Consider the following 14,332-nt stretch of genomic DNA (forward strand, 5'->3'; position numbering starts at 1 on the left):
TATTATAAAGCAGCAATCATCAAAACTGCTTGGTACTGGCTAAGAAATAGAGTGGATCAGTGGAATAGGTTAAATATGCAAGACACAGTAGTCAATGACTATAGTAATCTATTATTTGATAAACCCAAAGACCCCAGCTTCTGGGATAAGAACCCACTCTTTGAAAAAAACTGCTGGGAAAACTGGAAAAGAGTATGGCAGAAACTAGGCATAGACCCAAATCTCACACCATATACCAAAATAAAGTCAAAATGGGTTCATGACTTAGATATAAAGGCTGATACCATAAGTAAACTGGGAGAAAGGAATAGTTTACCTATCAGATCTATGGAGAACAGAAGAATTCATGACCAAACAGGAGATAGAGAACATTAAAAAGCAAAATGGATAATTTTGATTACATTAAATTGAAAAGTTTTTGCACAAACAAAGCCAATGCAACTAAGATTAGAAGGAAGGTAGAAAATTGGGAAAGAATTTTTACAACCAGTCTCTCTGATAAAGGCCTCATTTCTAAAATATATGAGAATTAAGACAAATTTATAAGAACACAAGCCATTCCCCAATTGATAAATGGTCAAAGGATATGAACAGACAGTTCTCAGATGAAGAAATTAAAGCCATCTATAGTCATATGAAAAAATGCTCTAAATCATTATTGATTAGAGAAATGCAAATCAAAAAACTCTGAGGTACCACATCACACCTATCAGATTGGCCAACATGACAAAACAGGAAAATAATAAATGTTGGAGAAGATGTGGGAAAATTGGAACACTAATGCATTGTTGGTGGAGTTGTGAAATGATCCAACCATTTTGGAGAACAATTTGGAACTATGCCCAAAGGGCTATAAAAATGTGCATACCCTTTGACCCAGCAATCACACTTCTAGGGCTATATCCCAAAGAGATCATACAAATGTGAAAACGACCCACATGTACAAAAATATTCATAGCAGCTCTTTTTGTGGTGGCAAAGAATTAGGAATTGAGAGGATGCCCATCAATTGCAGAATGGCTGAGCAAGTTGTGGTATATGAATGTAATGGAATACTATTGTGCTATAAGAAATGATGAACGGGCTGACTTCAGAAAAACCTGGAAATACTTGTATGGTCTCATGCTGAGTGAAGTAAGCAGAATCAGGAGAACGTTGTATACAATAACAGCCACATTGTGCGATGACTAATATTGATAAACTTAAGCCTTCCCTGCAACACAAGGATCTAAGATCCAAAGGTCTCATGATGCAAAATGCTATCCACATCCAAAGAAAGAACTGTGGCATTTGAATTGCTATTTGTTTTCCTCTTCTGTTGAGTTTTGTTTCCTCTTTTTGGTGGTTCCTCCTATTATTTCTAATTCTTACTTACAACATCACTAATGTGAAATTATACATATATAGGAATGTATATGTATGGCTTATATCAGATTGTGCACCATCTTGGGGAGAGTGGTGGGGAGAAAGGGGGAGAAAAAATTTAAACTGAAAAGCATATGGAAGTAATTGTTGATAAATCAAAATAAATTAATAAACAACGAAAAAAGAATCTACCGATCACCTCCTGAAAGAGATCCCCGAAAGAAAACCCCTAGGAATATTGTAGCCAAATTCCAGAGTTCCCAGGTCAAGGAGAAAGTATTAGAAACAGCCAGAAAGAAACAATTCAAGCATTGTGAAAACACAATCAGGATAACACAACATGTAACAGCTTCTACATCAAGGGACCTCAAGGCTTGGAACAGAATGTTCCGGAGGGCAAAGGAGAGAGGATTACAACCAAGAATCATCTACGCAGCAAAAGAGAGTATAATCCTTCAGGGGAAAAAAATGGGTATTCAGTGAAATAGAGGAATTTCAACCATTCTTGATGAAAAGACCAGAGCTAAATAGAAAATCTGAGTTTCAGATAAAAGACTCAAGTGAAACATGAAGAGGTAATCGGGAAAGAGAAATCATAAGAGACTTATTAAGGTTGAACTGTTTACATTCTGTATAGAAAGATGGTATTTGTAACTCATGGATCCTTTGTCAGTATTAGAGTAGTTGGAGGAAAAAAATTGTATGTATGTACACACACACACACACACACACACACACACACACAGACATATATAGAGAGACAGCACAGGGTGAGTTGAAGATGAAGGGGTGATATCTGGATAATAAAATTGAGAGGTGAGAGAGGATTATACCGGGAGAAGAAGAAAGAGTGGGGTAAATTATCTCACATAAAACAGACAAGATGAGTCTTTTACACTGGAGGGGAAGTGGGGGAAGGTGAGAAGGAATGAGTGAATCTTATTCTTATAGGATTTGGCTTAAGGAGGGAATAACATACTCAGTTGGGTATGGAAATCTGTGTTACCCTACAGGAAAATAGGAGGGGAAGGGGACAAGAGAGCAGGAGGATGATAGAGGGGAGGCAGATTGGGGGAGGGGGTAATCAGAAGTCAATTCTAAGGAGGGATAGGGTCAAAAGAGAGAATAGAATAAATGGGGGTGGGGTAGGATGAAGGGAAACATACTTAGTTTTCCACAACATGACTACTATGAAAGTGTTTTACATGACTACTATGAAAGTGTTTTGCATGACTACACATGTATAATCTGTTTTGAGTTGCTTGCCTTCTCAATGAGGGTAGGTGGGGAGGGAGAAAGGGAGAAAATTTGGAACCCAATGTTTTAAAAACAGATGTTAATAAAATACATATTTTCACATACAACTGGGAACTAAGATATACAGGCAGTGGGGTATAGAAATCTATCCTGCCCTACAGGAAAATTGAGGGGGAAGGGGATAAGAGAAGCAGGGGAGAGATGGAAGGGAGGGCAGATCAGGGGAAAGGGTATTCAGAATACATGCCATCTTGGGGTGGGGGGAGTGGCCAGAAGGGGAAAAAATTTGGAACTCAAAACCTTGTGGAAGTGAAGGTTGAAAACTAAGAATAAATTAATTAAAAAAAAAACCCTTCACATCTCTTGCTCTTTCCTCCCATTGCCTTCTGTCTTCTCCAGCAGATGATATCTTCAGTTATTCCCCCCTGGTGAAAAGCCATTATCAATCGGTTCCTTCCCTACCACATCCAAATATGCCCATGTCCCCTCTGTTTGGGAAAAACGAAAAAACACACATCAGACCTTCATTAGAACCTATCATCTCCTCAAGCTTTTATCCTATATGTTTCCCTTTCTCAGCAAAGCTGGGTGAGTTTACATTCCCTGCCTCTACGTCTTAGTCTCCCTTGCTGCTCAAACCTTAGCACTGTCTTCTGACCTCATCACTGTATTGAGTCACTCGGTTTCTTTGAAAGTGACGAATGATTTAATTGCTAAACCTGAGGATATTTCCTCAGGGCTCAGCCTTCACCTGTTTGCTGCATTTGACATTGGTGACCATATGTGTCTGGAGTGTTTGTCCTTTATGGGTCTTTGTCACCTGGCCCTCTGCTGGCCGGCCCAACTGACCTCTCCTTTCTGACTTTCCTTTTCTGCTCCTTATTCACCTCATGCCTTGGAATGATGAACATTCCAGATGGCCCTTTCCTGGGCCCTCCTTCTCTACCCTCTCTTAGTGAGAGGGCTAACAGCTCTCATGTATTTATCATCTCTCTACTGCTGGGCTTCAGTCCCACATCACCAATTGCCTATTGGACATTAGAGCACATAGACTTACACGCAATATGTTTAAAACTGAATTACTCTTCTCTCTAAACTGTCTTTTCCCAATGACCTTTTCTTTTCTGTCAGAAGCACCCCATGCTTCCAATGTGCCAGGTTTGTAACCTCAGCACTACCCTGGCCTTTCCCTCTGGACCTACATGCCATTGGCAAATCTTGCTGTTTCTATCTTCACCTCTCATCCCTTCCCCTCCCTCTTCCTCTATCTTTCTCATCCCTCCTCCCATCTCTCTCCTCCCTTTCACTCTCCCCTCCTCTCTCTCTCTCTTCCTCTCCTCTCTCCTCTTATGGTCTCGGTACTCACTCACACAAGCAATTCTCTTCATTTGGATTCTCCTACATAATTACCACCTATTTGGTGTCCCTGCCTTATCTCTTTCCCCTACAGCCTATTCTACACACAGCTGCCAAAGTAATTTTCTTTTTAATTTTTCAAGCAACAGGTGTTTTAAAAACTAATCTGTTTCTTCCTCTACCCTTCCCATTTAAACTCATTTACATAGCTACATAGTTCAGCAAAACAAATCCTCCCATTATGTTGTCATGTCCAACTTCTCCGTGATTCTATTTGGAGTGATTTGCCATTTCTTTCTTCAGTTCATTTTACAGATGAGGAAACTGAGGCAAACAGGGTTAAGTGACTTTACGTGCCCAGGGTCACACAGCTGGTGTCTGAGGCCAGATTTGGACCTCAGGAAGGGAGTTTTCCTGAGCCCAGCACTGTGCACTATGGTGCCCTCTAGTACCCCATAAGTTCATCATCTGTCAGGTGAGTGGCAAGTTTTACCTGTGTTCTCTCAGTTTATCACTGGTTATAAAGACTTTTCAAGTGGTTTTCCTCTGTTGTCATTGTATAAATTTCTCCAAAAGTATTTTTTCTTATGCACAGATCTGATGTGACTCCTTTACATCCCCTACTACAGTGGTCACCTATTAACATCTAGGATTAAAGACAAACTGTTTAAGGTTTTAAACCCTTCACCACCTCGTTGGCCATTACTGACCCTCCAGCACGCGGTAAGTCAGCCAAACAAGTGTGCCTTGCTGCTTACTGCCCACCACCTCCCTTATCCTCATTCCTCCCATCTTGGCATGAAGCCTTTCCTGATAGTCCCCAGCTGCTGGTACCATTCCTCTAAAACGACCTTGAATGCATTTCCATGGGATCATCAGTTTTATATTTACGCTATGTGCAGTTTTACACACCCATATCCCCCATTAGCATGTAAGCTCTCAAATATTGGGATTATTCCTTCTATCCCAAACACCCTATAGGGCAGTGCCCTACAACATAGATCTTGGGATCGCTGCTTAAATGATGTGGGAAGGGATGAGGCATCTGTGAATGTCATAGGAGGGGAAAAGTAGCCGATTTTAGAGAGAAGATATTTCTGTATGTATGCAGAGATAGGGGAATAACTGGGCCTTTCACAAGCCTCATTCTCCTTGACCTCTCAGGAGCTGTTGATGCTACAGAGATCACTCTCTTCTGGGGTTTGGGGACACCCTTCCTTCCTATCTGAATGCCCATCTCAGCTCTGGGTGCCTGCTGTCTCCTCCACATGCCTGGAATGTTCTCTCTCACTACTGGCCTCCTAGGCTTCAACTAAATTCCAGTCATTTAGACTGGGAACTCCTTGTAGGCAGGGCCAGACTTTGGCCTCCAAATTTTATGTTCCCAGGGCTAAGCAATCCCTGGCACAAGTTTATTGACTGACTTTAGTTACGTATGCTCAATAATATGCTCAAGATAAATCTGGGTTCTTCTGTTACTCTATGGTTCCAAAAGGCATGATGAGAAGAAGATACACTTCTATGATAAAATGAAGGATTGAGCATTCTGATTCCAGGGTAAGAAGCCATTATTCCTCCCGCCTTTCACTGGAAAGATGCAGTCAGTCAGTCAACATCCACAAGAACCCTGTTACAGTCTTTGGGATGGCTCAAGGTACCAGTAATCTACCTTTTTTCCATTCAATCCTTTAATTTCATATCCTATACAATCCTCTATAACCATAAGAATCTTGCCAGAGGCTGGCTGCTGTGAAAATGGAAACTCCTCCCCTTCTCCCCTCCCAAAGCAGTTTTTGCTTATGAATACTGCTACATTAAGCCTTCAGATATCCAACAGCCAAATGAATCGCTCTGTAAATTAAGTTAGGCCTTGAAAGAGTTGGAACAAGTTCAAATCTCTGAGTTTCAAATGGCAGGCCCACGTGTTGTCCACATTCTAGAATTTTCAAAATTGGACATTGTCTAAACAAACTTATTACAGTGAAATCTGAAAAAGCCAGTGTTTGAAAAAAAAAACTTCCCTCCCCCAACAGTTTTTGCAGTTGTTGTAGAGAGAAAACAAATGAAACAAGATAAGATAGATTAGGCTTCATAAAATAATCATTGCGAGGGGTGAAGAAAAGTTGGGACTGCCATAAAAATGCGTGTGTATACATTCTGTGTATAATTTATTTAACACAAAACCATGAGTAAGTAAATTCAATGAATTCACACAAAAAGTTTTTAGGTTATGAAGAAAAACATTTAATGAAAAAAAGTTTACATTTGCTAAAAAAAAAAACCAACCCCAAAACAAAAAATGAATCTTCATTGCCTTGAAGATTGTCATTCACTGCCCCATTTACAAAATAACTTGAAATTTTGTGACAATCAGTCAAACTATTTTATTATATTCACTTATTGCCTTAAAATTATATTTTACTATTTGTAAGATGACCATCATCTTTGCTGTCTTCACTTTCTTTGTTGCCTGGATTTAGAAGAAAAAACACAAGATAGACATATGTAAATATTTATCTTCTATACATATGTATTAACAGCAGATAGATGTAATGGCATTTCTAATTACAAAGTTATTTAGAAACATTAAAGCAATATCCCATTATCTAACCACAGTACTTGAAACACAATTTCCTATTAGATCCCATATACTAGTCTTCTTTTCTACAAAAATTCTACAAGAGAACCTGTTCAGTTTAGGTTTAATATTTTTCTTTTCCAAATCAATGAATAAAAAAGGAAAGCTCTGCAAGACAAATCACAAGTTAACTTAAACATTTTATTTAACATAATCAATCAGAAGCTACACTGGGGTAAACCTCTCAGTTTATTGATATGTAGACTTGTATAATTTCATATCACTTTTGAAATGGCTGAAGGAAATTCTAAATTCAAAAAGCATTGACTTTCAACTGTAGAGTCCTACACTGGGTCAAAATGGATAATATGTATAAACAAATTAACATGCACAGAATGTTAAAATTCATATGACGAGAGGACTAAGTTACACTTTTTATCATGAAATTCAAGATAATGCAACATTCCTTTGAATTCTTATTTCTCACAAATGTGCTATATTCTAATATTAGGCCAGTTGAAGAGTCTGGTTTCCCTCTGCTTTAATCCTACTACAGTGACCAGAGGGCTCTGGAAAGTCATCTCTGTGCCACAAACTGGGCCAGGTTCCACTCAATTCAAAGGTTTTGGATCTAGACCCAGTGAGGGACTTCACAGTGTGTGGAGGTGGCCTGTGGAGCAGCCAAACAAAGTGCCAAGATTGTACCACAAGATAAGCTGCCCTCCCTCTGTAGGCAAGTAAGGGCCCAATGAAGTTATGGTGTGACTGTAATATAATCTGTAGAAGAAATATTATGGAATAGTACACAAAAATTCCTAACTATTCTTCCAACAAGAACAAATTCTTGAGATATTGAAATAATAAGGTAAGGAAGCTCCTTTTGAATACCAGGGAAATTGTAACTATAAATTAAAGTTAATTGATGCTTATTAAGGCTTTCAGGATAGGTGCTTTAAAATGTAAATAGTTTAGGGCAAAAAAATCTCATGGATGTGGGGCCTTCAACTATTTAGAACAGGTGTGAGAACCCTAAAGAGAGAGAGACCAGATAGTCTGCTTACTTTACACACAATTGTAACAGGTTAGTTGTATAGTTTTCTATAGCTGCCAAGGAGGTTGGGGGAGGGGAAAAAGGGGAGAAGGAAAGCAAATGACAGTAAGAAAAATGTATAGCTGACAATGAAGAGTCTGGGACGATTGTGGGTGTGGAAATATCATTATATTACAGCATAGTAATTGATGTTCACAATGATGACTACTACTCATCAAGAAAAGGTTAAATTACATTTTGAATACTCAGCTTTAGAAAGCAGAGAAGTGTGTAATAGATTTTAGCAAGGTTTCTATCTTAAGTGGTTAAAAAAATAAAAAAAGCTAGTGCTTAAAGGGCAGAGTGAGGGTTCAGTTATCTGTAAAATTAGCTTCTACTATCCAAGCTTCATATTTATCCAAATCTGATACTACTTGGATAAACAGGGCATTATGCTGAACCTAAAAGAATCAATGTTTTACCATTCATAACAAATGGTTGCTTTTCACTTTTGTTTCAGAATAACAAAACTAAAAGCAAACTTGGTTACCTCCCTGCCCTACAGTGCTCATTTAAAATTTTTGCTTTGTTAGGTTAGGGAGAAAGCTCAACATATTCCAAACACTTAGGCACTCCTCTGCCCCAAGACAGACAAGATCTGTTTCATCTGTTCTGGAAAAGTTGACCACATATGTGTTACCAGCACAGAATAAGGTAAAGATTGGTATAGAAGAAAGGGCTTTGCATTATATTTTATTCAAATTGCCTTAGATAGCAAACACACATTACCTCATTCCAAAGTCATGTAAATGATTTTTAGATTATCTTATATAACACTGAGAGTTGAACATAAACCTTTGAGAAATTTAGCAAAAAATGTGATATGCCCATTAAAAAGAAACATCATAAAATATGACATCATACCTCTTTTGAACTTCTGGTAGCTGGTCTGGTCTGCTTAAGTTGTGTTTTCCTGTTTTCCATGAGTTTGAAAACTCCTGGTGATTACTTAATTTTATGGGCTCTGCAGCGACCTTTTCTTGAGTATGGTTTTTGTTATCTTCTAACACAGCACTGCTGCTGGTTTCTGTAAGCTAAGAAGGCTCTGACTGGGTTCCTTGGAGTAGCAAACCCGATTGTAAATTGTCACTGACCCGTGGGACAGATTTTAGAATACACCTCTCTGGGCTATACTTTTCAACATCAATTGGCTCTGAGAGTTTGCTACTAGGAGTCTTTGATTTTATTCTCTTTCTCAAAAGACTACTGTAAAAAGTTTTCTTGAAATTTGAGACTTTTTCTGGGGTTGATTCTCCTGCTGTGGTGGATGGGTCATCTTTGCTAAGGTTAGCAGATCTTTGCAGGTCTGTATCGCCCGCTTTCTTGTTGTCAGGAAAAATCGGGGAACAGTTGCTTTTCCAATCTTACCCAAAGGTGAGATGTCCTTTGACAAAGGATTAAATCCTATCCATTCTGAACTGTGTCTGCTTCTTATGGTAGACCTTAAATGTAACCGCTCTTCAGTCATACCTCTATTTTTGTTCTCAGCCCAAGCTATCTCCATCACTCTCAGCAAAGGAGTACTATAGAGTTCTTCATCAGTTTCATTTCGACTTCTAATTCTAAAGGATTCTTGTACTCTATCCGGCTTTATTTTCCAGGCTTGGAAGCTGCTTTTCAACAATCTTTTTTAGACTAGGTATCCAATGAATGTCTTGAGGTTGTTTCTTTCTGTTTCTAGTTAAACATAAAATTCCTTGAGGTACCAATGAACTTTTAAAGCTATCAGGGCAAATACCTGTGCATTTGTCATAGTTTTCTATGTTCCTGGATGTTGATACAGGATAAGATCCTTTCAGTCCTGTATCCTTTTTATTTTTACTGCTGGACTTTAATCCAATCTTATGGATTTTCACAGGCTTCTTTGGCTCTTCTAGCTTTGTTTCGGGTGCAACCCTGGCAGCATGGAGTAATCTAATGCCCCTACTTCTAGATGGTGAAGACTTCTCGAAGTATAATCTTTGTTATTTCACCACTTCTAATTTCAGAGATCTTCTTCAGAAGGTTTTAACGATTTCATTTGTGGCACAGCAGCATATAATGCTCTGGCCATATAGCTCTTCCATTGTGTTAGGAATAGTAGGTATCAATCTCTCTGGTGTAATGAATGACAGAATAAAGATAATTATGAAACAAAGCCCATGCCTCCGCTCACTAGTCTAGGGACTAATTCTTCTTTATGAATTAAAGGTCTACCCAAGTTATTGTTTTGTAGTCTTGCGTTTTCCTGGCCAATGATAATAATATTTAGTAAGATGATGCAAATCTCTGCCTACCCAGGTTAAAAATATATGTCTATTTAGATATAGGTATATATGTTGCATTACATGTAAATATAATATATAGACATACATAACTTTAAGATTTGGCCAGTTTGGTTGGAATACAGAGTACATGAAAGAGAGCAATATGAAATAAGGTGGGTTTTGGGAGTTTGTGTTTAATCCCAAAGGACGAGGAAGCCAACTAAAGATTCTTGGGCATACTAATTACTATGGGTTAGATCTGCACTTTAGGAAAATAACGTTGAAAACTGTGTGAAGGGAAGGATTGTGGAGAGGAGGCCAATTAGGAAGTTATTTTAACAGTTAAGGGCTAGAGGCAATTAGGGCCTAGAAGTAGAGTGCTGGCCACAGTAGTAGGAAAAAAGGGATACATCCCTTTATCCTTGGAGAGAGAACTGACAAGACTTGCAATTGGATGGGGGAGATTGAAGTCAAAGATTCTTTGTATAGTTGCTAAGTATAACTTATAAGAAATGTCTAAATTGTCACATCACAAGAATGTCTGAACTACGTTTAGATGTTAGCTCTCCTTATTCATCATAAAGTAAAAATTCTACATGGATAGGTTATGTCATTGTGATTCAGTGAGGGACCAGCCCTTTGGGTTGAAGGTTAGCTATAGCAACTCATGAAACCTCTACTGGCATGGCAAGGGCAAATCATAACTTGCCATTCCAAAGTTTCACAGAAGAAAAAAAGAAAAACCAAGCACTAGAGTCATCATGTAACCTACGTTCTAAAGAGTCTTCATCTCCTGAAGAATTGTGTAAATCTCTACCAATGTCAGGAGACACATTTGCAGTTTTTTTTTGATGGGGGTTTCAAACATGCCTGGTAATGCTATTAATGAAGAAAATAAGTAACATTAATGTATGCAATAAAAACATAGAACGTCATATATGCGTATGTACTGTATATATTACAGATATGTATTTTTTAAAAGTAAAAAAGTTATATTCCACCCTTTTCCAACAAGAAAACAATGGGACAGAGTCCCCTTCCATTCTATTCATAAAAAGATCTCTTCTCAAAATCCCTGGCATGCAATCAATCTAGATGCAAACTCTTGACTCTCATTCCTACTTCAAACAATGCAACAGACTCCCTCTGCTCATTAGGCATAATGATTTCTTTTCAAAGTCCAAGGCCCCCAACCTAGGCTGCAAACTCAACTCTCCTTTCCTGCTTCCTTCCACTGGCTTTCAGTTCTTGACTGGCATTTAGGCCAGTCTGTCTGCTTCTCTTGTTGCTTCACAACCACCTTTATTCTTCCCGACCACATACCGCAAGATACAGCCTAGCCCTGCCCAGAGGCATAACTATGCCAACTCAGAGTTATCATGGGGCTGGTTTGTTTGTAGCTGAAAAGATAGGCTATCCCACCAGATCCGACCACAACAATTGGCCAGGACCTCTCAAGAATGCACGCTCCCCCTTCTGTAAGGAGTTGGGGAGCACTTCTATCAGCTCTTTTAAAATTGTGCTTCTACAAACACACTGCATGACATTCTCATGGCCTTCTGTGCACACTCTTTCACCTGCTAAATCCTCATTCATCTCCATCTTAGGGTTTAAAACAAAGTTGTTCAGCATCATACAGGGCCATACAGGCTCGGTCACTTTTTCAGTATGAGCTCTGCCAATCACTAGGGTGCAGGGAGAGTTTGCAAAGCTTGTGCTAAAGTGATTCTGTGAGTGGTTTGCAGGCTTCTTCTGTAAAGGAAAAAGAAACATTTCCAAAAATAAATTCAGTATTTCTTAATGTTTGCTCAGATGACATTCATAAGTACACAAATGTAAATGTGTAATACACATGATGATATATATGTATATACACACATGTATTATGTATATGTATAACATGCACACACACACACACACATGTAAAAATGATCTCCACATTTCTGTAATGTACCTTGACCTTGGGGGTTAATCTCTTCTGCTTTTTTATTATCCTTCTCTCAAGACCATGTTTTATAACAATGTGTGCTTGTGGTTTTTTTAGTACCTAATCTCACCACATCTGCCCAAGAGTGTACAACTGTTAAGGAAAGTAACCAACAATTAATACAAATAAAATTCATTCAAACAGAACATAAATGAACATTTTTGGGATAAAACAATCAACAAAGAGAAAACCAAACCTCCCTAACCACTGATATCTTCTCTATTTCTAGTCACCCAACTCACTTCAAGGCATTCTCTCCCCCACTTTCTTGCTCGATACATCCAGCCAAATGTTGCCATTTATCTCTTCTCCCCACATCTATCAGGTCAAACTCCTCTTTTCTCTTCACTCACAAATACCACCAGATACTGTATCTAAAAGCTGCCCCCCTACTCTCACTGCAAACTGATTTGTAACAAGTGCCGAATTCCTGTTTTCCCTCCTTTTCTCTTTCCTGCAGTAGTTGCCAAAGTGATTTTGGCTAACCCCAGCACACGAGTCTTACCCATCATGTCTCCACTCCTTCCTGTTACTGACAAACTCTAAAAGCAGCTTTCTATCACTCCCATGAGATTACTAGCTTTTCCAGCCTTGTTTTATTTACACCTTTTACCTCAAGCCCCGCACACAGCTCTGCACTGTCTGATCCAGCCATATACTGGCCTTCTTACTGTTCCTCCTACATCTGTTCCCTCTGTTGGTAGACTGAACGTCTTAAGCTCTTTGAAGCCAGGGGACTGCCTGCCCCCTGCCTGTAAAAACCATCGGAAAATGATTCCCTGCTCAAATACCCATGAGATTGTCTTTTGGTGCTCCTCTGTTGGAGTCAATCGTCTGTAGCGCATCAAAAACCTGGCTTCTTCTTGCAGAGGAGGATCTCCTCCAGACCGACGGTGTGCTCAGGGTCTTGTGGGGCTGGATGGTCTGTCTAGATTTTGGGAATAGATGTTGTTCTCTCCTCCACGAATTTTGACAAGGTGATGTTATCCCTGCTCGGTGCAGACTTCTTATTAGGAATGGCAGGAAGCTGTTGGTGTGGGTCTTTTGTACATGGCGGTATCCCTTCCACTACACTGGGGGAAGGCTCTTTTTCTGGTGGTTTAGAATGCGTCTGCTGCAGTGGACATTTTTATACAGTTTATAAATGACAAGATGTGCTATGGTTCCCTAATAAATGACTGAATATGGCCAAGGTGCATCAAAAGCCTGTAACAGACATTTCATTTGAGTCTGACAACAACCCTCTGAGGGCTAATCCTACAGAGATGATCTCTGCAAAGGCACCCCTCGAGGCTCAATGAGCTTTGGGGACAAAAGTCTCCCCCCTGCTGCCAGGTAGCAGTGAGATGGATATAGCAACATGTATGTCTCTGTATAACAATGATGCCAGCCACCATTGGTCCTGAGAATGTTAGTTTAGGCCTTGCCTTCCTACCAATAAAAGCTACGCTACCCCAAAGTTGGAAAGGATTGCTTCCCCAAGGCAATTGGAGGTAGATGAGGTCCTCAGACAAAGCCTGTCTGGCCACTTGTTAGGAATGCTGGCAAGTTCACTGGTTTGCTGTAGATGGGACCCCTGCCATCAGCTCGAAAAGCATGAAGGGAGTTTTCCATCACTACTAGAGCTCAGTGCTGCAGATTTACTGTCTACCACCACCCAGTGGCAGCAACCATAACTACAGGGGCATACTGTTAGGAGTGTTGTTTGGCAAAGGATTCATTTCTTTACCTAGCAGCACTTGTCAGGGTAGCAAAGAACTTTCTCTTTTCCCAATGACCCTAGGAAATAGGGACTATATGACTTGCCCCCCCTAAGTATAAAACTAATAGCAGCAGCACAAAGCAGAAGCTGAACATGTTTAGAGTCTGAGGGCCCTACAGTGTACACGTCACCTCCCTTTGATGCTCTGAGGTCTTGCAAGTTTAGGGTCTGATTAAGGCAGAGTGTATAATGGGCAAAAAAAGGTTTTGCTTATTTTCTGAATCACATGCTATGTATGATGGGAAATGTTAAATGAGATTTTATGTCTCAGCTTTTTTTTAAACACTGCAATAACCATAGCAGACCTAGAGAAACTCAGGGCACTATGGCAAGACCTGATGCTCCCCTTATAGGCTGGAATACCTTGAGTCGCTAGTGTATGAGAAGCCAACATAACAACAAATAACTGAACTCTCTCCATTTAAAAAGATATTCAATAGGAAATCATTTTTGAAGATAGGATAATATATACCACTACTTGTTAAAAATGCAGTTAGGGTATGGATCGTAGAGAAATGCATAATTTAAACTACAGACAGATTAAATGCTTGTCTAAAATATTGTACCTTCATTATTGACTTTCTTGGGACACAGGTTGTGGATGCTGTTTTGGTCGTCTCTGGGCTTTCTCCTTTTGCAAGAGGTGTATTGGGAGGTAAATTTTCATCAAATAATTCGGGTCTCAGAGGGG

The 14,332-nt window shown here is 39.4% G+C and overlaps 1 long non-coding RNA gene across 1 annotated transcript; it reads right to left on the bottom strand.

Annotated features, from left to right (window-relative positions):
- Positions 1-10,695: 10,695 nt before the first annotated feature.
- On the bottom strand, positions 10,696-13,225 carry LOC110208491 (uncharacterized). The gene is made up of 3 exons (XR_013485452.1): positions 11,847-13,225; positions 11,470-11,644; positions 10,696-10,771 (listed from the first exon to the last, which is right to left on the bottom strand). It is a non-coding gene; the product is annotated as an uncharacterized LOC110208491 (long non-coding RNA).
- Positions 13,226-14,332: the final 1,107 nt, after the last annotated feature.

Source organism: Phascolarctos cinereus, unplaced genomic scaffold (assembly GCF_003287225.1).
Source record: "Phascolarctos cinereus isolate Bilbo 61053 unplaced genomic scaffold, phaCin_HiC Scaffold_3;HRSCAF=262, whole genome shotgun sequence".
Taxonomy (NCBI): Eukaryota; Metazoa; Chordata; class Mammalia; order Diprotodontia; family Phascolarctidae; genus Phascolarctos; species Phascolarctos cinereus.